The 22,725-nt window shown below is 34.4% G+C and overlaps 2 long non-coding RNA genes across 2 annotated transcripts; one reads left to right on the forward strand and one right to left on the reverse strand.

Moving 5' to 3' along the window:
- Positions 1-952: 952 nt before the first annotated feature.
- On the reverse strand, positions 953-3,087 carry LOC145676610 (uncharacterized). The gene is made up of 2 exons (XR_014129416.1): positions 2,916-3,087; positions 953-1,683 (listed from the first exon to the last, which is right to left on the reverse strand). It is a non-coding gene; the product is annotated as an uncharacterized LOC145676610 (long non-coding RNA).
- A 7,291-nt stretch (positions 3,088-10,378) lies between these two features.
- Positions 10,379-20,860, forward strand: LOC145676609 (uncharacterized). The gene is made up of 3 exons (XR_014129415.1): positions 10,379-10,587; positions 19,101-19,246; positions 20,215-20,860. It is a non-coding gene; the product is annotated as an uncharacterized LOC145676609 (long non-coding RNA).
- Positions 20,861-22,725: the final 1,865 nt, after the last annotated feature.

A 22,725-nucleotide genomic window follows, 5' to 3' on the forward strand; every position in this document is an offset into this window, starting at 1 on the left:
ATTTATTTGTGACAGTAAAACAAACGAATTTCAATCCTGAGCCTTACAGCGGAGGAATACATCTTTGCAACGTTTCATTCTTTCGAAACACAAGAATCACTGATAAGAAGACATGCATATTGCCTTCATCATACGTATCAAATGAAGAAGGGATGACTCATTACCGTAACTGTAACACTAAGTTTATTTGACCCATATTCATGGAACGTCGTGTCTGAATCATTAGCGTCGTTTCACAATTCATTATAGAGACGTAATAAATACCCCTGCGACCTATCGACCTAGTTCTTTATATCCCATCTTTGAAAGCAGAAACATTTCTCAGTGTACATGGCACAAAGCAAGCAAATCACTTCATTTACTTCAATCCAGTCAAATTCTGAATGCATTTTAAGACCTATGTCTACCTATTTATTTTCCTGGTAATTTGTTGTTGAGTGTTTACGCATACGCATACTTTGGCGTGCTCCATCCTATTGAAATCTTTTTGTCTTTGGGGAAAAAACTACTCTTACTTTTTTTTTAAATTTATTTTTATTACTGCCACTGCTGAACGAAGTCTTTATCTTGTGGATAAAACATTAACCTTTGTTTCTTGTTCAATTATGGTATTGATTACTTCTTTTTCATACTGAATGAAGTCTTATCTTCCGGGAAACTCGGGAATGTCTTTGTAAGAGAGAAATGTGCATTTACTGTTATATTGTCTTTTAACAAAATTTTCTAACTGCTGAAGTCTTTATCTTCTAGGAAAAAAAACTGTTTCTTGATTAGTTTTAATGTCATTTTACTTCTTTTGTATCTCCTGAATGAAACCTTATCTTTTGAGAAGGAAAACAAAACTACAATACCATTCTGTATCTGAATTAATTATAGTGCTTTATTGCTTGTTTCTATACTAAACGAAATAATCTTATCGTCTGAAAGATTCTGCAATTGCATATTGCTCTATTACAATGGCATTGCAGAGTTTTCCAGAATGTAAGATGGTTTCATTTAGTATAGAAAAGAAGTAATTAACTCTAATCAATCAAGAAAGAGGGTGGTATTGTAGTTTTTCTCTCAAGAGATGAGTTCGTTCAGTAGATAGAAAAGATGTAAAATAACACTAAAATTAGTCAAGACAAAAAGAGGTTAGTTGCTTTCTGTTTTTTATGTAGCAGGTAGGAAATGTTTTTAGAAGGCAAACATAACAGAAAGTGCCTATCTCTTTATTACTGTGACATCGCAGTTTTCAAAAAATGAAATTTCCTTCAGTATTAGCCAACACCAAAATTAATCAAGGAATAAACGTTAGTCTTAAAAAAATTCATCAGCAGATAAGAGTAATCAAAAAATAAAATTAAACTAACAGAGGTACTTTCTTCCAGAAGACAAGAAAATAAAAATGTAAACAGTAATGAATCTCGATTTTAGTTCAAATTTCTACCCTCCGAGGAAAGTAACAGGCAAGTTGCTAAATTATAAGGGATAATAAAATAATAAGTACATACAAGGTAAACATTTTATCTCATTTCACGAAGTTGCAGATCCCTAGCTTATTTAGTGATGGTAAGAACTTTCCGATCTCTATCGTGATTGTAAGGAAAATAGGTAAAACTATACTTACCTGCTGCAGCCAAAGACCCAATACTTCCTTCACCGTTTCTTCTGTTGCGTCGGTGTACATCTTACGAACAGCAGCTGAAAAGAAAGATATAATTTCAAGCAAATACTAGCGATTTTTATTCTTTAAAAAAAAAAGTCATTTGAAATAAATTTCCCTCTTAAATAGCTTTACGGAATTATGGTATGGTTTGTAAACGTGGATACCTAGAGCTGAAACTAATTCCTATATTATTTTTTAAGTCACTTAAGCTAGGCCCCTATTTTGTGATTTTTATGTAAGGGTACTATAGAAAGTTATCTTTCACCACACTTTTGGTATATTATATAATGGAAAAGTTACATTTTTCTATACAAGTGTAACAAGACTTTCTTCCGGTGCCCTTAGTGGTGATATGGTTTTGAGTCAACGTTTCAAGTCACCTTAAATAACACTACAAAAAAAAACATTAGGTTTTGGCTAACTTCGTTGTCACGAAAAATTGAAAGACGAAGACGACAGAAAGACGAAAGTTTGACTATTCGTGGTCTTGAAATCCTTCAACTTTTCTCTTTTTATACTGAAATTATGGTGACTTCGAAAGCTATATTCTTCTAGTGTTTTATCTGCGTTCTAGTGTTAGACAAAGAGCTCTAAAATTTTGCACCTTTAAAATATCGACAGGGGACACAGTTTGGCATACTATGTAATACTACCAGACTAACAGTGTTGCTAACCCAACAAAGTTATATTCTTTGAAAGTTACATTCGTGTGGTAGACAGTATCAAATTTACAGGTTTACACGAAAAGTCTGGTGCAAAATTATACTTCACATAGTGATTCCTACACTGTACTTCAATTTAAATTCGTTGACACTATTGACTTTATTTAGCGCTGGAATCATTCTTACCTTGGAATTTTATTTGGTTTTAGGTTTTCCGTACACCTTACAAATTGTTTTTGAATGCTTTTTCAAGCAAAGATTTGTTTAAATGTGTACTTTGCCAGTAAAGCTTTGTTTACAACATAGAGTGTTGGATTAGTTATTGAATTTCCTATATATTCTACACACATTTTATATTCACCCAGTAAGGGTGAACACATTTACATATTATACTACTTGACAGTAAAAGCATCCTAAAATACTCAAAGCATACTTTATTCATGAAGAATTACTTCTGATTGCTTGGGACATACTAATATGAGAACACACGTCCAGTACGAGAGAAGTAAGACTTAGTAATTAGCAAACTGGAATTTTTTATGGCTACTAGCATAAATAAATAAATGAAGTTAAATATTTCAGTACAACTTTTCAAATCAACTTACTGTGAATCTTTTTTACACATTTGGGTGGACCCAAAGTTGTGCTTTTTTGCTTCATAATCCTTGGTTTCCTGCCAGAGTAGGAGAATTCCATTGCGAGCTTGTCGCACAAAGTTCTTCTTATTGCATTGTGAGCGAAACCTTTTAAATCCTTACCACCAATTGACAGTAACACTTTTACCTGAAAAAAGGGAAATTATTTAGATCTAATGCATGCTGAAATCGAAAAGAAGAGCAATATATATAAGGGTCCGTATTGTTGTTTTTCTACCAGTGGAGAAAAAAATAACGAAGCATGAATGAAACTAGATTAATTTTTAAATACCGTAATGTGAAGTGTGAAAAAAAAGGGCGTGGAGTTCAGAGTTTCATGGAAGGCCGTATCAAATGGGCTACGTGACTAACAAAAACTGTTTGCCTGGGATTTATTTGGTAACTTTCAGCTTTATATCGGAATTGCTGTTATTTAAAAGGACCATTGTCCGTTTGAATTAGAAAAAATACTATATATATATATATATATATATATATATATATATATATATATATAGATGTATATATATATATATATATATATATATATATATATATATATATATATATATATGTGTGTGTGTGTGTGTGTGTGTGTGTGTGTGTGTGTGCGTGCGTGCGTGTGCGTGTATGTATATGGAAATTACATACACTTCCAAAAGTAACAAGAAACAGTGGGTTAATCAGTGCTGCCAACAAGTAGTGTCAGAAAATAGCTAAATGACGCACAGAAACTAGCTAAAAATGGTTCAACTTACCTTAAATTATAGGTAACAGAATTTAGAAACAAAGAAAGTAAAAATTTGGTACTTTTTGTCTACTAGTTTACAAAGATGTTCTAATATTATTTATCTTTTGATATCCTCAAATCAAACAGTTTCACAATATAATTTGTTCTTTCATTGACTAGAAGTAATAAAATCTCTTTAATTATTTTCAACTTCAAATGCTGGGTATGTCTTGATAACACTATTGATCTATCACAAAAATATATACATACACATGCACGCATCTTAACAAGAAAAACCCAACCCAAACTAAAAATACACTAGAAACTAATCAAACAACTGACTATGGAGAAACCAGATTCAGGAATCCCAATTTACCGTGACGGATACGTGAGACTGATAAAAGATATCTAATCTACTGTGACAATATAAGTGCTGTTGTAAACAGAAGAATTAGAAAAATACCAAGATAAACTACTTTTTTTAGGTTTCTCATATGTTCTAAAAAAAATTGCAAAAGATTTATTGCCGCCTAAATGACTATATTAGCAAGTATGAATGGCAAGTTGACCAAAATTCAGCGGCGGCTGGTATTATATGTTGCATGGTTGTGCAACCGGATATTTTTTTAATACTAAAACTATTTTTAAGTATTAATGTAGTGTATCAGTAAAAAATAAACCTCTGCTCTTGAGCGCAAAAACAGTATTGATGCATTTCTGAAAAAAGTAAATTAAAAAACGGAAAGAAAGAGAGAGATTTACATTTCCGGTGCCACTGGAAGTAGTAATATCGAGCATATGGCAGCAATCTCCTATCTGTTAACATGGGGAAGTGGATTTATTCTTGCATCGCTCCTATCTTCCCCTATAGCTTTCTTGCGGTTGCCTATCTTCTGCAACTGGTCAGCTTCTGTAATAGTTACAAATTCCTCCGCTTAGCAGCGCTTGACTGAATTCATAGGGTGAGGAAGATACAGACGCTTGAAAAAAAGAAGTTATTCACAAAAACTCGCAAAGAGCAAATATAAGTCTGGTGGTAGCAGGGACGAATCCAAGCTGAAAGTTTGGGGGGGGGCGGTCGTTCGAAGTCAATAGATTTTATTTAACATTTATAATACAAAAGTGAAAATTCTTAGGATAAGATTTATTTTAAAAAAAAGACCCAATTCTGGGGGGGGATCGATCGAGTCTCGAAGAAGAAAATGTCTTACTACTGGTCAAATTCCTAGCTCTGTGTCTTTCGTGCACATGATTCGGTGTTCGATTTCCGGCGGAGAGCATAAATTAATATCAAATCATTCATTTCCAATACTCATCTGTCTTCTTTAGCTTAATTTGCTGGAATGTTAAACTATTTTTTTTTTCATTTTGGAAGGAAAACATCTTAGATTTCATGCTTCTTTACAGACAAAAGTACGTGGTTTCTGAAAATGGACTTTTCGTACCGTACATTTATACAAAGAAATGCTAACAAAATGCATATTGTCGGAGGAGAGAGGTGTTTCTGGACCCTAAAGAAAATAAAGCGGAAAATATTTGCGGTAGCGATGCTTTCTATTCAGAGAAATTTGGCGAGCAGCATTTCAGATTTCAATAAAGTCATAGAAAATTTGAAGCCTAAAAGATCGAAGAAAGACCTTCCATTCTAAAATAATGCATAGATTATATAATTAAATAATTTTGTTTAACTGCGTGCATGCAATTTTCTTGCTTTTTTTTTCTTCTTTTCGGATTAACGCCATCATTCATGGCTTACAGCACATACTATATATTCGATTTATCTCGTGTTCAATAACATGAGTGTAGAGGTTTTGTATATAAATAACGTATAAACGTACATTGACAGTGGTTGTTTGAAAAAAAAGGAAATAGCTTATATATTAAATCAGTATTAGAGAAACAATTTAATCAATAATATATAAATAGAGCTTAAAAGATTTTCCTCTTCATATTTCCTGAATATTTTTTTTGGGGGGGGACACTTGCGCGTACCTACATACCTTTGATATTGCAACATTGCAACCGGTGCTTGTACAGACTACGAGCCGCTACTGCCAAAATTATAGTCCATAGCTAATGCACATGATAATGGCTAAATTGGCCAAAATGGAGTTGATGCTAACATTTAATCAAAAAAGAGATGTTCCACAAAGACGTAAATTAAAAGATATAACAAAAATTTGAAACCTGCTTCATAACTTGTACAGTTTTGATAGGACACTTACATATTTCTTTCCAAAGTTAGGATCTTCAAGCTTTCTCTCAAATGTATGAAAATCATCCAACGTTCGCAGAAGCAGAAGACCAAGATGTTCGGATTCTTCGTTTATGGACTCTGCTTTCACACTCACATCATTACTTAGAAGTGTGTCGACTTTCTTCTCGACGGGAGATACTCCTTCACTAAGGTCAGCTAAAGTAGATTGCATTTGGCCAAATACCATTCTGATATCTGCAATAAATTTTAGGAAATATTGTTTTGAAGGTGTTAATATAACTAGAAAATATACTATTTCACAAATCATTGAAACAATAAAATGTACATTCATGTCCAAAATGATTGTCGCATATCTATAACTGCCTTCTTGTAAGAATATAATTTGATAATGATTTTACAGGATACTTTTAATACCGATACTATGTGTATAATCGAGAAATGTATATTTGTAGAAAATTTTATAGGGAAAGAATTATAAGCACGTAAATTAGAATGAGTAAAACAAATGGACAAGAAAGTTTTATTTTCGTTTTATTATTCTTATTTACTACTCTTTTGACATGAAATTTGCCACATACATGTCTTTGCCGATTATGCACATACCAACATTATAAGAAATACAGGGCGAATTCGTTATCAAATTTTATTCGTAAAACAACATATTTATAGACATGCGACAATAATTTTGGACATGAGTGTACGTTTGTGGTGGACAAACACCGTGTGCGTGGGTTTTCTCAGGGTTCTATCGTTCCCCTCCACTTTCTTCACTCCATTATTTAATTCATTCTCATCATCACCGTCTCCTTTAGGCTGCCCGCATAACCGTGGGACAAAACTCAAAGATTTTATTTTAATACGATTTCGCTGTTCATTTAATCAGAAATCTTGGGAGGGGGGAAGTGGGGAACAATTAGGAAGATGTGTGTAGAAGACCACTACGTTGGAGAAGTATGACCAGGTCATTAGAGTATGACGTCATTCATCAGCACTGCGGAAGCAAAGGGTTGATTGCTCAGAGGTAGAACGTAGCCTTTTGGTGCGACGGATCTTTGGTTCAATCTCCGGCCTCATGAGTTTATGATGGACAATATCATATTCGTGAGGGTTTTCCCGTTCTCATGCCACTAAATCCTTCATAATCATTCACTATCATTAGTCATCCGTGTATCTTAACATTAACCCTAGGAAGACTAAACTGTAATTGGTCACGTGAAAGACTAAGGTGGGCAATTTTGCTCGCGGTTGTAAATTCCAATTTTAACCCTACTAATGTATTTTAAAGTTATTTAATGGCTGCTACTAATAAATGTGAGCTGTAAAATTATTTTAAGACTTGTGAAATTTTATTTTCATAGGAAATATTACAAATATAAGTCCCAGTACAGACTACTACCGCATTTGGTTAGCAGACATGAAGTAGCTTGAAATACATTAGCCTGTGTAGACAAGTTACTATACTAAACCTGAGAGTTTTAAGTTTGCTCAATGGATAAAAGTAGATTATGTTAATTTAGTCATCCATTCAAAGAATAGATAAGTTTACAATGATCCTTTTAAAGTAAAACTGTACTTCTCTTAACACTTCTAAGTTGCTAAAAAAGATGTATTTAGTCACCTGCGCCATTAAAAAAAAAACTACCACAATAATGTGTTTTCTAATAAAACTAAATTTAAGTTTAGATTACAGAAGAAAATACAAAAAAATTCAAACGTTGTAAAATTCATTTGTTCGGGCAAAGAGAAAAAGAAAGTGGGGGTAAATTTGATCAACCTTCGTCTTTCTATGGTTAAGGACATAACAGCGGGGTTATGAAGAACGGGACCTACAGCTTAAAGTGAGATCCGAACCACTACTCAATTTGCACTCGATAGATATTGTTATTCATTTGAACTCGAAACCAGAATCCCTTGATAACAAAGGTGATAAATCCACAGACTCATCACCCACGGAGGTCAACTGATAGAAATACGTTGCAGTGATCTTGCATACTTGTGAATATTTTAGGAGCCACTTAAGAACCAAAAGGGAAAGAACTGCAAAGTGGAATCACTCTACAGTTATACACATTAAATCAATGGACAATTTTAAAAGACTACATAGTACAGAAGATCTAATTTAGTCAAAGTCAGAAATATAGGCTTAATTTAATTTGCTAATCAATACCAAAAGTGACTAATAGTTCTGGACCATTCATACTATCTTTCTAAATAAAACCTTTTTTATTATTATTATTATTAACAAACCAGTCAAACCTAACAGAAATCTCTGTTTCGTCGATCTACTTTCCAATGTTATAAATTTAGACACTTGATCAGCTTCTGTGGAAAAATTTTGTTGACCGTCCGCTAGTGTGACAGACACTAGAGGCAGTTCGGCGGGAACTCCAAACTTGATAAAATAAAATCACAATTACAGAGACAAGTTTAAAAAGTATTTTCACGAATCCCACCCCCACTCAACTTGTGGACGATCATGCCTCCGACAAGGAAAATTCAAGCTTAACCAATGCTGAAGGAGTAGACTGCTGAATAATTTGTGATGTACTGGTAAATCGTTTGCAGAACTAGTTGACCTATGACCTCTATTTTGAGCGGGTTGAGGTCATTTCCCACACAGCAAGGAATATTTCCTCAATCAAAAGAAAATATTTTCCTTGGTTTCCAAAAGATTTTCCTTCTCTGTACATTTCCATGCTGGTTTCCCCAATGTATTCCAAATATTTCCCGAAAATATTTTCCCAAAAATGTTTGTAAAAGATTTCAGAAATTACCTGGAGTACATTTTGAGAATGCTTGCCGGAAAGTAAATCCAGGAAAATATTCACAAAATATATTAGAAATATTGTTTTGGATCTAATTTAATATATTTTCACTGTTGAGAAGGGAAATATTTTTGAAATGATACTAAAAATGTTTTCCATATGTCATACGGAAAACAATTAAACGAAATATACTCCACATATTTAAAAAATGTTTTCTAATACGTTATTTGCAATATTTTCTATTTTTACGAGAAAACGTATTAAATATATATTATAAAAACATTTAGAATATTTAAAAAAATATTTCGTAATATAAGAAATATTTTTCAGAAATGTTTTTAAAAGGTTTACTTAATTTTCACAAAAGTATTTTGGTAATCTTCTTCTATAACTTAAATTAAATATTTTCGTATGATATTTTAGTATTATTTCCAGAATATTTTATCAAATTTTGAATATAAAACTTTAAAGCAGATAAAAGAAAACATTAAAAATGAATAGAAAAATGTTTTCCATTCTGTTTTGGAAAATATTTTGTGTCTTTAGTGAACAACATTTTCTGATATAGGTCTATTATAGAAACATTTTTACATTGTTTTCAGAATATACTCTTCCGTTATTAGAGAAAACATATTCCTTGTTAGATCTGAGAAGTATCCCAAATATTTGCCGGAAATATTTTTTAAAATGTGTTTGGAGAACATTTAATGAAGTACAGGAAGCAGTGGCGTTAAATAAGCTTTCCGGGCTTAAGTCCCACCAAAATTTGTTTTACTATATTAAAGTAAATAAAATATCCTGCACAATTTTCACATGTCCAGGAATAAAGTTAGCAAAAATTCCCTCTACGAAACAAAATCGTAAATACGCCACTGACAGGATGCGCATTTTTAGAACGTTAGTAGAAAATAATGTAAGGAAAAGTTTCACAAATTGTAATAGAAATATTGTGTTGAATGTAATGTAATATGTTTTCAATGTTGAGAGCAGGGGTAAAAGTGGATTTGAAAAGGCGGGGGGACGGTAAGTAGCGGATGACGTCACGCCATTGCCCCTGACTATCTTTGACCATTGCATTTTTTTTAGGAACTGGGGAGACGCCGTACATATTTTTTCCAGGTGGGGGCGGCATCCCCCCGCACTTTTTACCTCTAGTTGAAAGAGAAAATGTTTTCGAAGTAACACTAAAAATGTTTTACATAGGGCCTACATGATAAAGAAAACAGAATAGGCCTGTGAACAGAATAAAATGTTTTAGAACATGTCATATGCAATCTTTTCTATTCTTACAAGAAAACATATGAAATATAATTTTTAAAATATTTCGAATATTTTAAAAATAAATTCGTTCGTAATATGAGAAATATTTTTCAGAAATATTTTTAAAACGCCTATTAATTTTGTATGGAAATGTTTTTGTTACCTTGTCCTGTAACTTAAATGAAATATTTTCATGCAATATTTTAGAATTATTTCCAGAATATTTTATCGAATGTTGAATCAGTTCTCTCACAAGAGTATCGTAGTAGCATTATTACCAATCATTATACTAATTATAGCAGCATCAAAAAAATATATTTGTTAAAAATTTGAAATTTATAATATCTTGGTGACATCGCACAGGCATTTATTTCAGATCGCAAAATAGCATCGCTATATCAACCGTCATTTGTTTCTCAAAAGTACCAGCATTCCTTGCGCGATATGTTGAATTTGAATGTTGATCTGTTCCTGTGAAGTTGTGACAGAATCCCGGCAATTCTAAAGATCAAAGATTCATGTGAAACACTAATTCGAATCTTACCATTTTACAGTTATATTTATTATATAAATAGAAAGAAGGCATCTGGATCTGAACGGTCGTGCCTATGAAGAAGGTGTCCAATTGGAGGCCGAAATGAAATGAAATGAAGCTTACAACAAAAGTCGGTAAGTAGAACGATTACATAAAATAATTTAGCTTTATTGTCTGTAAAATTTAGCTTTATTGTCTGTAATAAATTCATGTGGGAGGCTAGATTTCCATTGTTTATGATTATACATAAAATACCGTGCAGGTTTCTTTTGGCTCACCATTCGAAATAATTGCTGAAAAATGAATTATTTTAATAACTTTCTTTTTATTGTCTCCTAAGTGATTTTCGATAGGCGATTTGAAATACGTCACATGGCATAGATGAGATTCTAAGGGAGCGTCAGAAGTAATTGTCGAAAAATTACAGTTATTATTTTATGATTTGCGTATATATATACGGGGCCGGATGTATCACGTAAAAACTACAGTGCAAAAAATACAAATCAGCCTACGTGGCCACTAAAAAGCACCAATAAGCAGGGCTCTAGAACACAGGTCTCCCTTCCCATTTATATGTAATATAAACAGAAATCAACGTGCCCTGCGGGGCTCTAACCCGCTTTCATTTGCTAACGCTCGCTCGGCAATACTATGTGAAATAAATACTTTACTTTGGTACAGAGAAAGAAATCTGTTAACCTATATGGGGACCTGTGTTCTAGAAACTTCCCGCAACAATACTATCTGAATCAGAACAGGGCGAAGGTGGAGGACAACAGGAGCGAGTAGATGCTTTCCAAAGGGAAAAGTTGTGGGCAAGTCTTTACTTTAGGCAAGGCAGTGGCAATAAACCATTCATCTGAACCTGTTCCTGCAGTTAGTTACAGTTCTCAAGAAGGAAAAACATAAGATAACGTGCCCTACGGGGCTCTAATCCGCCTTCAATCGCTAACGCTCGCTCGGCGATTTGTATTTTATAATATTACTACCTTGCCCAAAGTAAAGAGTTACCAGGCGTATATTACCATTTTAATGACAGGTTATAATAATTCTGCGTGTAGGTTTACTTCTGGCGTGCCACTCGAAATCTCTGTTTCTTTCAGAAGTAATGTTCCGGGGGCATTGCAAATACTATTCTAGTTATTATTGTAAACGTATTGTTTTGGATGCTCCGGGAGGCACTGCCCTCCCAAAAACAGGTCTGGAAGAAACACTGCTCGAAATACTTACTGAGATATAATTTTTTCGCCACTTTCTTTCTTGTTGTGTATTCAATGATTTTCGCCAAGCGAAGTATAAATTTTTCACTTGGCATAGATAAAATTCAAGGAGACCGTCAGAATTAATTGTCGAAAAGTTACAATTCTTTTACGATTTGCGTATTTATACTGAGTCCTGATGTGTCGATAAGAAGTACAGTACAAAAAATAGAAATCAATCTGTGTTAGGGGGCTACTAAAAAGCACGAATACCATCTAAAATAGTCATGGAGGGTGAAGGCGGGGGCCCAAGGGGGTGCTTCCGAAGGGAGCAGGCACGTACTCTTCTATTTTGATCAAGGGATAATGGCGCCTATATTACCATTTTAATGACGTATTCACGATTTTTTTTAGGGGACAGACACTTGGCTAACTTTGTTCGTGGAGATGAAAAAATTCTGAAAGATAATTTATTTACTTTAATATAGTAAGTACAATTTCAATGGGCTTAAACCCGGAAGCCCCCCTTAAATACACCACTGGGTTATAATAATTGTGGGGTTCATTCGAGCAGACGTTTACACCGAGAGCAAAATTTATAGGTAAAATGTGAAGTATTTTTCGTGAAGGAATAAGAGTGTGAATGTAAGTTATTTCTGTCATTGCACAGCTTATTGAAATGGATTTTGAATGCAAATAGGGTAAGAGTAAGCGACGGGAATTTCCGGTTCATACGTCAGTTGTGAACATCTGCGATGGCCGTAATGTGATTTTTTTTAAAGAATTGTGTAGTAAAGAGAGAAGGGCAAATTTTTACTTTGACTCCAACTGTGACTTCAACCGATTCATGTGATCCGGTTCCCGGAGCAATTTACAACTGACCGGATAAGTACAAGGGCCACAATGTTACTATACAAAGTTAAGAATTATACTATAAGTACAAGGCCCACAATGTTACTAAACATCAATTCAGGTGAAGCGGTGACTGTGAATTTTGAGATCTAAATGGGGGGCTACCGCCCCCCAAACCCCCCGCTCAAGTACCATAAAAACATCCAAAATAATCACACCACTACTATAAAGCTAAGATAATTAGGGAAAAATTTAAAAAAAAAAACACTCGTCTCTAATCATAAATCAGTGCATGACAAAAAAAAATTACATCTCAACAAGACAATAGGACAAGCAGCAGCAAACCAAATACTTTGCCTAATACTCAAATGCAAAACAAATCAAGAATAAAAATAATATGAATTAAAAAAAGAAAACACTCACCATTTCGCCATAGCAGAACACTCATAAATAATGAACTCATAACTGCTGATTCCACACACGAAAAAATAAGATACCAAGAACACATGCACAATACTCAACATTACTGAAAAATGTTCCTTTCCGCACACACGTCGTTTTATTAAACCGAGCACACTTGCTATTATTACAAACAAGAAACCAATAAACGTCCACTTTTACAATACGTCGAAAATATCTTCACTTTAGACCACAACTATGATAGGTTTTCTCTAACTCAATTCAACCAATTCAATTACGCGCTTCTCGCATGCCACAAACAGCAGCACACACATACATGCACACAGAACATGTGACTACTAACCAACTACCATATGACTACACAGACACCTAGTGGGAAAAATATGAACTAAGACGTCACCAAAGGCACACAACATTCTAACAAGTGATTCACGCACAAACAGTTCCAGGAAGTAACTGAACCTATAAGAACCGATTAAAGTCACAGTTGGAGTCAAAGTAAAGACTTACCGAGAGAAGGATTATAAAGTTTATGCAGAGTCATGGTATGGTGAAGCGCGTAAAATCAACTGCGCAAAGTGTGGAAAAGATGTATTCACGAAGAAAAATTCAGGACAGAGGCAATAGCCCTGCATACACTATTTTCACTCGTAAAGGTGAGAAAGAAAGGGGGTGTAACACACGTGTATTAGCTGTGAAAGGAGTTTTTTTTTAAGGATCGAAATTAAGTGTTTTTGAAGATAAGAATAATTACAAATATTGTGAATGACCATCCTCTTTTATGCGTACCCCCCACCCCCTGTCGCTGATGTTCCTGCTCCCTACGCTGTCGCTCGGGCCCCCCTGCTGTGCTTCTGCCCTGACTCGGTTAAATAGCGTTCTTGTTTTTTTACTGGCCACCTAGCACAAGTTGTTTCGCCTTTTCTTTTAGAGCTCCTCATTTAGTGCATAGGGAGGCGCGGTTGCTTAGTGCTAGAGCGTTCACCTCCGGTTCTTGGGGTTCCTGGTTCGATGCCAGCTCGCGCCGTGTCGACTTTGTGGTGAACAAACGTCGTGCTCGTGGGTTTTCTCGGGGTTCTCCCGTTTCCCCCCACTTTCTTCATTTCACTCATTTCTCATTATCACCGTCTTCTTTAGCCTAAGCGGCATAGGCGTGGGACGTGAAACTTAAGGATTTTTCATTTAGTGCATGTTCTGCAAAAAGAAACTGGAAGATGCAAGAAATGCGTCAAAATTTGGTACAACAGCCTGCTAGAGTATTGCCTAATTCTGTGTGCAGGTTTACTATTGGCGTGCCGCTCGAAATATTAGTTGAAAAATTATAATTCTTTCGCTAATTTTGTTATTGTCTCTTAAGTGATTTGCGGCAGGCGAATGTAAATATTTCACCTAGCATATATAAAATTCAAGGGGGCCATCAGACTAGATTTGCCGAAAAATTACAATTATTCTTGTATTGTATTGTATTGTATTCAGGGTTTGCCCAAGTGGGTCCAGCCCGGAAAAAAACACCGGTTTTTTTCGGGTTCGACCCACCTGGGTTTTTGAGATTTTCGTTAGTATATTATTGGTGCAATTAACGTGATCACATTGGAAGTGATTCCTATCAGATTTTGGACTTTCCTTGGGCAAATTAGGTGCTTTCACGTTAAGGTATACAACATCCAAAGTGAGGCCTTTATAAAGTTCTTAATGCACTGAATGCATTTTAAAAAGCCGTACCTTAGATTGAGATAATTATAGAACAAATTAATTTATGAAATGTGCTTATATCCTATTTCAAGTAAAATATGCAATTTTATATTTTAGAAAATACTTTCCGTGAATAGTGTGCTCGCTTACTTAGCGACGCCGAAGGACATTATCCCTCATACATCTGATGGGTTTAGTGCCATAGGTGCTGGTAGTACTAGTAAATATGTAGTGTATTAATAAAAATGTTAGTATTATTTTTTATTATCTTTGATTGTAACACTGGTATTCTTCAGTAGAGTTTGGTTTTCCAACAATAGTTTAGTTTAGTTATTTGTTGCTACTTTTCAACTAGCTTTCTGTAGAATCAACAGCAGCAATAGCGTAAAAATTCGTGTCAAATTTAAGAATCTTAGTTCTCGGAGTTTCGAAGGGTGCGTAACGCTTACTATTTCAAGTCCTGAATTCAAACTTTGTACTAGTGGAAGTTTCGATGTACAGTATAGAAAGCTTGCATTTTCGGAAAATAATAATAAACCTTCGTCGCGAAAGAAGTGCTCGGGAATTTTCAGCAATTAAACGCACAAAGCATTGGAACTGAATACTTGAACAATAAAACTATTTGAAAAAAATGAAATGAAATCTTTCAGTTTTACGTCCCACGGTTATGCCTGTTAGGCTATAAAAGACCGTGATTATGAGAAATGAATGATATGGTGGAATGAACCAAGTGAGAGGAAACGGAAGAACCCGAGAAAACTCACGAGCACGGTGTTTATTCACCAAGAAGTCGACACGGCGCGAGCTGGCATCGAACCAGGGACCCCAAGCACCGGAGGTGAATGCTCTATCACTGAGCTACCGCGTCCCTAATAAAACTGTTTATTTTACGCTGTAAGATATTTAGTTTCATTTAAGACATATTGAAACATTTATTTTATGAAATTGAATTATACAGGGTGTTTCAAAACAACATCGACAACGTTTTTGAGATGATTCCTGACAGCAAAATAAGACAAAAATATAGACCAACCTGGGTGCACAATTGCTTCCTTTCGGACTTGTAGGCTGCCGAAAATATGAAAAGATAAACTTTAAAGGTCTATAGCGCCAAAACTGTGGTACCTACCGTAGTCGTGTCGAGACTTCACTTAAAAACTGAGATGTGCACTCTCCAAAAATACGCGTTTCAGAATCTGCGGTACTCACGCAACAATTTTTATAGGGCTAGCCTTGCTACTGGCATATAATTTGGAGTACTGGCCAACTACCTCTTGTTCATGTTTTCGGCAGCTTAAAACTCCGAAAGGAAGCATTTGTTCACCTAGGTTGATCTATACTTTTTGTCTTACGTTGGTGTCAGGTATCACCTCCCAAACCGGTGTCGGTGTTGTTTTGAAACACCCTACATATATGTTAATTGTTTTAAATTAATTTTCTGGGAGAACGGTCTTGCAACAAGTGCTCGGGAAATTCCCGTAATTCAACGCACAAAGTATCGGAAGTGAACTTCAACAATAGAACCATTTATTTTACGCTAAAAAATATTTAATTTTATTTAAGACATTTTGAAACTTTTATTTTATAAAACATGAGTTACAGATTGATTTGTTTAAATTAAATTAATATATTTGTTCTCAATTAATATATTTGGCGAATGTCAGTGAAGGTATTAGGCTGATTCGTTCTATATTTGTTCGTTCGTCTGCCTGTACCACGCGTACAACAGGGTACCACTTTCCGTCTTTTAAGTTTAAATTTTCAGGGTACAAGTACGAGACAAACTAAATTTCTCATGTTCAGATTTTGGCGGCATACCAACCTAAAATTTCAAAATAGCGGGTATCCACGCCGCAATTTTCAGTTTTTCAAGTTGAAATTTTCAGAGTAGAAGCACAAGACACTCTAAATTAACTGTATATATTTTGGCGGCGATCCAACGTAAAATTTCAAAATGACAGTCATTTTTCAAAACAGCAGTGAAATTGTTGCAAGTTGTGACAATCATAATCTTGAAATATAAATCACATTTTAACACTTTTACCCTAAAGGCATTGGAATATTAAAAAAAAAAACTCAAACCCGAAGAAAAAACAATTAATCCCGAAAAACCCCATATGGGTCCAGGTGTGTTGGGCTTTTTCAAAAAAGTCCGGGTTTTTCAAACACTGATTGTATTGTATTTATTTTCACACGTTTTCATACAAATTGTTCACAACATGAACGTATGAGTTGGACACGTCACAAGAACATTGAATGTGTACATATTTATACATTTAAATCTACATCCGATAGTAAAATAGCGTCAATTTAAGTAAGAGAGGTACAATTTTTCATTATTCTAATTTCCATACAACGATATGAAACAATATAACAGTTAATAAAGCATTACATTATACATATGCAAAAATATATATACACTTTAAACTGTATCGGACCGGAGTTTTTGAAAATTCCGTATATTAGAGTGAAAGAGGCTCAATTGTTGGTCTGACAGTGAAGCGAGTACGTTTAGAACTAGTTGAAACGTTTAGAAAGTACGTAGTTCATCTCTGCTGCATGGGGTCCTTGGTTCGATCCCAGCTAGCGCCAAGCGGTCTTTGTGGTAGACAAACCGTGTGCGTGTGTTTTCTCGGGGCTGTCCCGTTTCCTCCCACTTAGTTTATTCCACTATTTCATTCATTTCTCATCATCAGCGTCTCACCCTGGATGCATAAACGTCGGACGTTAAACTAAATGTTTCATTTCATCTTAATTTCCATGTACAATACCTGCTTCTTGAGTTATACATAATATTTTCAATCTGTGCTAAACTAGTGTATTAATATAGGTTGCTGACGTTATAGTACCTACAATTCTCCGCAGAATTTGATATTTATGAATTCTGATGGAACAACTTCGTGTAGGCTTTGCTTTGGAAGTAGTTTGGAAATACGTGACTTGTTAAACAATGCATGCTAGAAAGTATCTCTCATCCATGTTCGCGAATAGTTTGTTTTCTGCATTACTACTCCCTGAATACAGCGTGGGTGTAAAGTCAGTTCTTATTTGTAACAATGAATATTTCTAAAACTAAACAACTTATCACAGTTTTATTTTCATCGAATACATTATTAGAGTGCACCATTTGGTTATTAAGTTACATTGCAACGTATGCACCCGCATTTTCCACAACTTCTAAAATGTTAACTGGCCAGCTAAGCTGATGCTAGTTTCTAGGATAATCTAGATTAAAAATAGGTATTGACTTTACAACCACCGTGTATATTCTAAAACTGTTAAATTATTCCTCGTCTTCCTGTAGATTTCGTAATATTTTTTATAGAAACGTTGCTTTCATCAATTTCTAATTTACAACGGCAGGGTTGGCTGGTTTAAACAGCTGTTTTTTTTTTTCAAAAAACCCAACAGGTTTAAACCAAACGAAAAATGCTTTAAATCGTGTGAACTTCATGGTGACGTTTCCACATATCACACCATCTGCATTATGTTTATCTACTTTTCATCTTTTAATCAAGGGGTCCCGTGTTCAATTCTCGGTCGAACCACAACCCATCTTTCAAGTGTAAACCAAGTAGCGATTAGGTGTCCCTTTAAGCGAAAGTCTTCTTCGTGATAACTTTTGTATTTCATAAGGATGTTAAGGCTAAACATACGAAACGAAACCAAATTGTATATTTCTATTTGCCTGAATGCCTGTTGTTTTATAAAGAAGCCAAGGTTGCTTAAATATATTGATAGAAATTGGCAAAATGTATCAACTGCCTACGTAGCTTCCAACATCAGCTTGGATTCGACTTTGTTTTAATTTTGTTGAATGTTATCTACATAATAAATTTGTCATTTAATATGATACGTCGAACTTAAAATTTTACATACAAATACATTTAAACTAATAATAGGATTTTCCCAATGGCTAAGGCGGGAGTTTCTTGATTTATATGTAATTCTGTATAATGTTTTTACTTCTGTAACTACTTATCTTTTTGTCCTTCCGAAATGACTCATGACAATTATATTAACAACTAGGCCTATGTAAAGATCAGTATAACGTATTTTTATCAGGAGTCCTTCGTGAGTGAGTGGACAATTTCTCTTGGATGTAAGCCGAGAAGCGGTTTGGATTCCCTTTCAGGATAACCTTGTTGTTGCATAATAACACCAAGACGAAACAAATTAATTTCTGTCCATATCTAATATAAATACATAGAGTAAATTATTTAAACAAAAAAAAACTTTTTTTTAAAAAATAAAAACCATGGTTTTTGCCAAACCTGTACAACTGCTTGAAAATTAGTATGTAATTTTTCTTTTATTGGAAAAATAAAACGTCAGTGCAAATATTAATTTTTGAGGATGCGCCAATTGCAACTGACTCGGTGAGACTGTCGTCTAAAATCAATGTAATTTGTTTAAGGGCATCAGTTGTATGCTCTAAATTTCCATTACTATTACTTGAATGCTTAATGTGTATTTCATTACAGGTCTAAGAAATGAAAAACTGGGAGGCCACAGCTTAGAAGCCATCACAAGAAACATCATGAAAAAGACAAGCGCAATAGCTGAGCAATTTAGTTGGCATGGTGCAAAAGGAAAGAGCTTTTCTCGTTAATCGCTAACGCAATAATAGGTAAGAAACTCTCCCTACTGTTTTTTAATCTCATTTTCAGAGTGGAAAACAAAATATAGAAGTTGTCATTTGAAGAGGGATACACTATGTTTAAAATATTGTATAAAAAATAATTCTTGTGCCCTTTTTATTTTCTTCGCTTTAAATACTTACTATTGTGCCATGAATAATTCTCAGAACCATCTTCCTGTGAACTTTATTTCCCAAAAGCATATACTGCAACCGCTGTTATAACATTTAAAAGGCTTTGGAAATCCTTATTTTAGCAAAATGTGCAATTTTCCTGTCCTCAAGTGACACGTTACATTTAAGTGTCCGTGGAAGAGAGAGCTGAATATGTATAAAATATATTTCATCTTTTTACTGAATTGTTCTGTCATGTTGGTAGTTTTCTTGAGCATTTCATGATTAATTCCTACATTATCAAAATTATTCATTTGTATAAGGCAAAGTAATATGTATGGCCTGCTCCGTGGCAAAGAAATCGAGCAAGGTAGCGGTCATCAAAGCCTTAGTAACCATCTCGGCATTCATCTTGTGCGACTGAGGGAAAAAGAATGATCGGGCCCAGATTTGAGATCGGAGCCTTCGGAATGAGACGCTAGTTCTTCATCAACTCAAATGCTGCCACATGTTTTCATATTATTATTATTTTTAATATTAGGTTTAATATTTATAAAATGCTATACTTTTTAAAAATAAAAGTGCGACAACTTCAACATGTTAAAACGACCGTAATTAAGCTACAGTCTGAGGTATGTCACCTTCAGCTTTAGCTGGTGTCTTCCTTGCCCTTTACACTTTCTTCAGGATGTTACTTTTGTAACACATTATTGTCTTCACAACCTGCTGTAGGTCCTACACAAACATTTTAAATATTTTTGTAAGTTTAAGATGTAATAATTGATCTCTAATCATTCCCTGCTGTTATTATGTTATTAAACTTTGCCTATTATTTTTATTTTCAGAAACTGCAACACGAGAGAAACGTAACTAACGATGAAATCGCGTAGATTATTGGGATTTGGCTTCAACATGCCATACAGAGACGAACAAGAAAATCAGTTAAGAATTCAGCTGCAGTTCCACAGAACTTGGAGTGACAATTCCCAGCGTCGAAATTAGAGTTAGTTGTGGTAATCAAAAGTGAGATTATGCAGAAGCAAATGAGTATTTCTTGTTATTCAGCAATGTGATATTTCTTGATAATAGCAAAAAAGTGACATTTCGTGAAAAGATCTATTGACGCGCCGTAGATTTGTGGAACATATTTTTTGCAACATCCATAAATATTGTTGTTGTTGATTTTTATTGAATTAGCGTGTCAGTGACATAATTTCCTGGAACAAGTTTTTACAAGTTAAAATGTGAATTTCTGATATTTGAGAAGATTGTTCTTAATGTATAGAAACAAATAATACGAGCAGCATGAAGATTCTGCTGAAGAGAATTTAAATAAATAAAACCAGAATAGTGTACATTTATATTTTTATTTAACTACTAACCGATATAAACTGATATATATGCATATTTATTATAGTGGACAGTGTAAATTATAACTACATAATATTAGCTTGCTCTCATATTTTTTTTCTCCTCAAAATCTTATTTATGCACAGAATGTTTCTGGGTGTTCCACTGCTACTACTGGTATGTGGCCACGCCGTGTATGTATGTTGGGGTGTCTTATGTCATATTGCGAGGTTCAGACTGCAAATTAGTCTTCACAATCATCGCGTGCCAGTTTTCAAAGCGGCTATATTGAATTTATTATTTTTAAGATAGGAAAAGGTTTGCCAACAATTGTTTCTTGAATTGGATGTCTAAACTTCAATCTTTTTTTTTTTTATGGATCCAATACAGCCGCTTTCAAAACTGGCAGGCGACGATTATGAACACAGTGATATCGTTTGAATCTCGTAAGTCACATAAGACACTTCAACATATATGCACGACGTGGCCATATACCAGTAGCACCAGTGGAACACCCAGAAACCATTTGTATAAATAAGATTTTGAGGAAAAAACAATGCTTAAAATTATGAGAACAAGCTAACATTATTGTAGTTACAATTTACACTCTTTATTATTATTATTAATATTTTTTTATTTTTATTTATTAATTTTGTCTGAGTCTGTGGGCCGCAATGGTTTTTCGTCATGAAGACAGAGTGAGGCAAAGGCGTCTAAGCAGGTAAAATTGGACAGAGGAATATTATGTTTTCTTCCAGCTGCTATGTCACAGTATGGCCGCCTTGTTTTCGACCCACTATTTGTTCACAGCAAGAAGCCATTATATATACACAATGACGCAAAAGGCTGGAGCCCATAGGCCAACTCGGTTACTATTGCAGATATGAAAACAAGGTTAGATATGTAAGGACACTTTTAAATTCCAGCAACACTTTTGTTTTTGTACTAATGTACCGCTCAACAAAGAAAATGCGTTACCATACATCATGTTGGGCTACACGAATGAAATAATGTGTGGTTTAAAATTAGCTACACCGAGAAGAATTGAAAGGAGACACAGTGAAGAATAAACATGCAAATGCAATATCTACGCCAGTGGCGTAGCAACCACGGTGTTGGGGGGGGGGGAGGAAGAGCAGATACGAAGGACGCGAAATTGGGTCTTGCACTATATTTTTCATTGTGTCTTTCCGTTCCCTTTGGTCCAAATAATTTCAAACCACACTTTCTTTCATTCAGTGTTATCCAACAGTGGCAGCTTTGTACTTCTCGTTACTATTGGGCAGTATACTAATATAAATACAAAACTTGCTGCATTTTAAAAATTTCCTTCTATATCTTACCTTGTTCCCGTATCTGCAATGGTAACCGGATTGGCCTATGGGCTTCGCATTCTATCATGTACAGAAAATATTCTGTAAATATTTTGTCATGTACAGAAAATATTCCCTAAATATTTTGTCATGCACAGAAACTATTCTCTAAATATTTTCTGAGATGTACAAAAAATATTCACTAAATATATTTTGGCATATGTAGGAAAATATTGTCTGTGTTACTGGTAAATAATTTTAAAATATTCCATGAGAAACATTTTAAAAACCATTCCGTTAACATTGTATAAAACGTTTCAAATACATTTTCAGTAATGTTTGGAAATCGTACAGGAAACATTTTTTGGAAATCTTCTCTAACGGCGTATAAAATATTTCTACAACGTTTTTGAGTATATTCAGAGAATGTTTTCAGTATTATGTGGAAAATGTTTTCAAAAACATATGGAATATATTTCCTTAAGGGAAGTAGGATACATTTTCTGAAGGAAAATGATGGCACGTTTTAGAAACGTTTTGAAAATATTTCATTGCTGTGTGGGTTCTCGAGGTTGCGACCGTGTTCAATCGAATCATCAGCATCAAATTACCCTTAAAAAAAGGGGGCGCAACGGTTACTCTATTTTAATCTAAGGTAAACCTATTTAAATAAAAGAAACGTGGTTTAAAGCA

This window comes from Thermobia domestica, unplaced genomic scaffold, assembly GCF_964235325.1.
Source record: "Thermobia domestica unplaced genomic scaffold, izTheDome1.hap1.1 HAP1_SCAFFOLD_243, whole genome shotgun sequence".
In the NCBI taxonomy this organism is placed as follows: Eukaryota; Metazoa; Arthropoda; class Insecta; order Zygentoma; family Lepismatidae; genus Thermobia; species Thermobia domestica.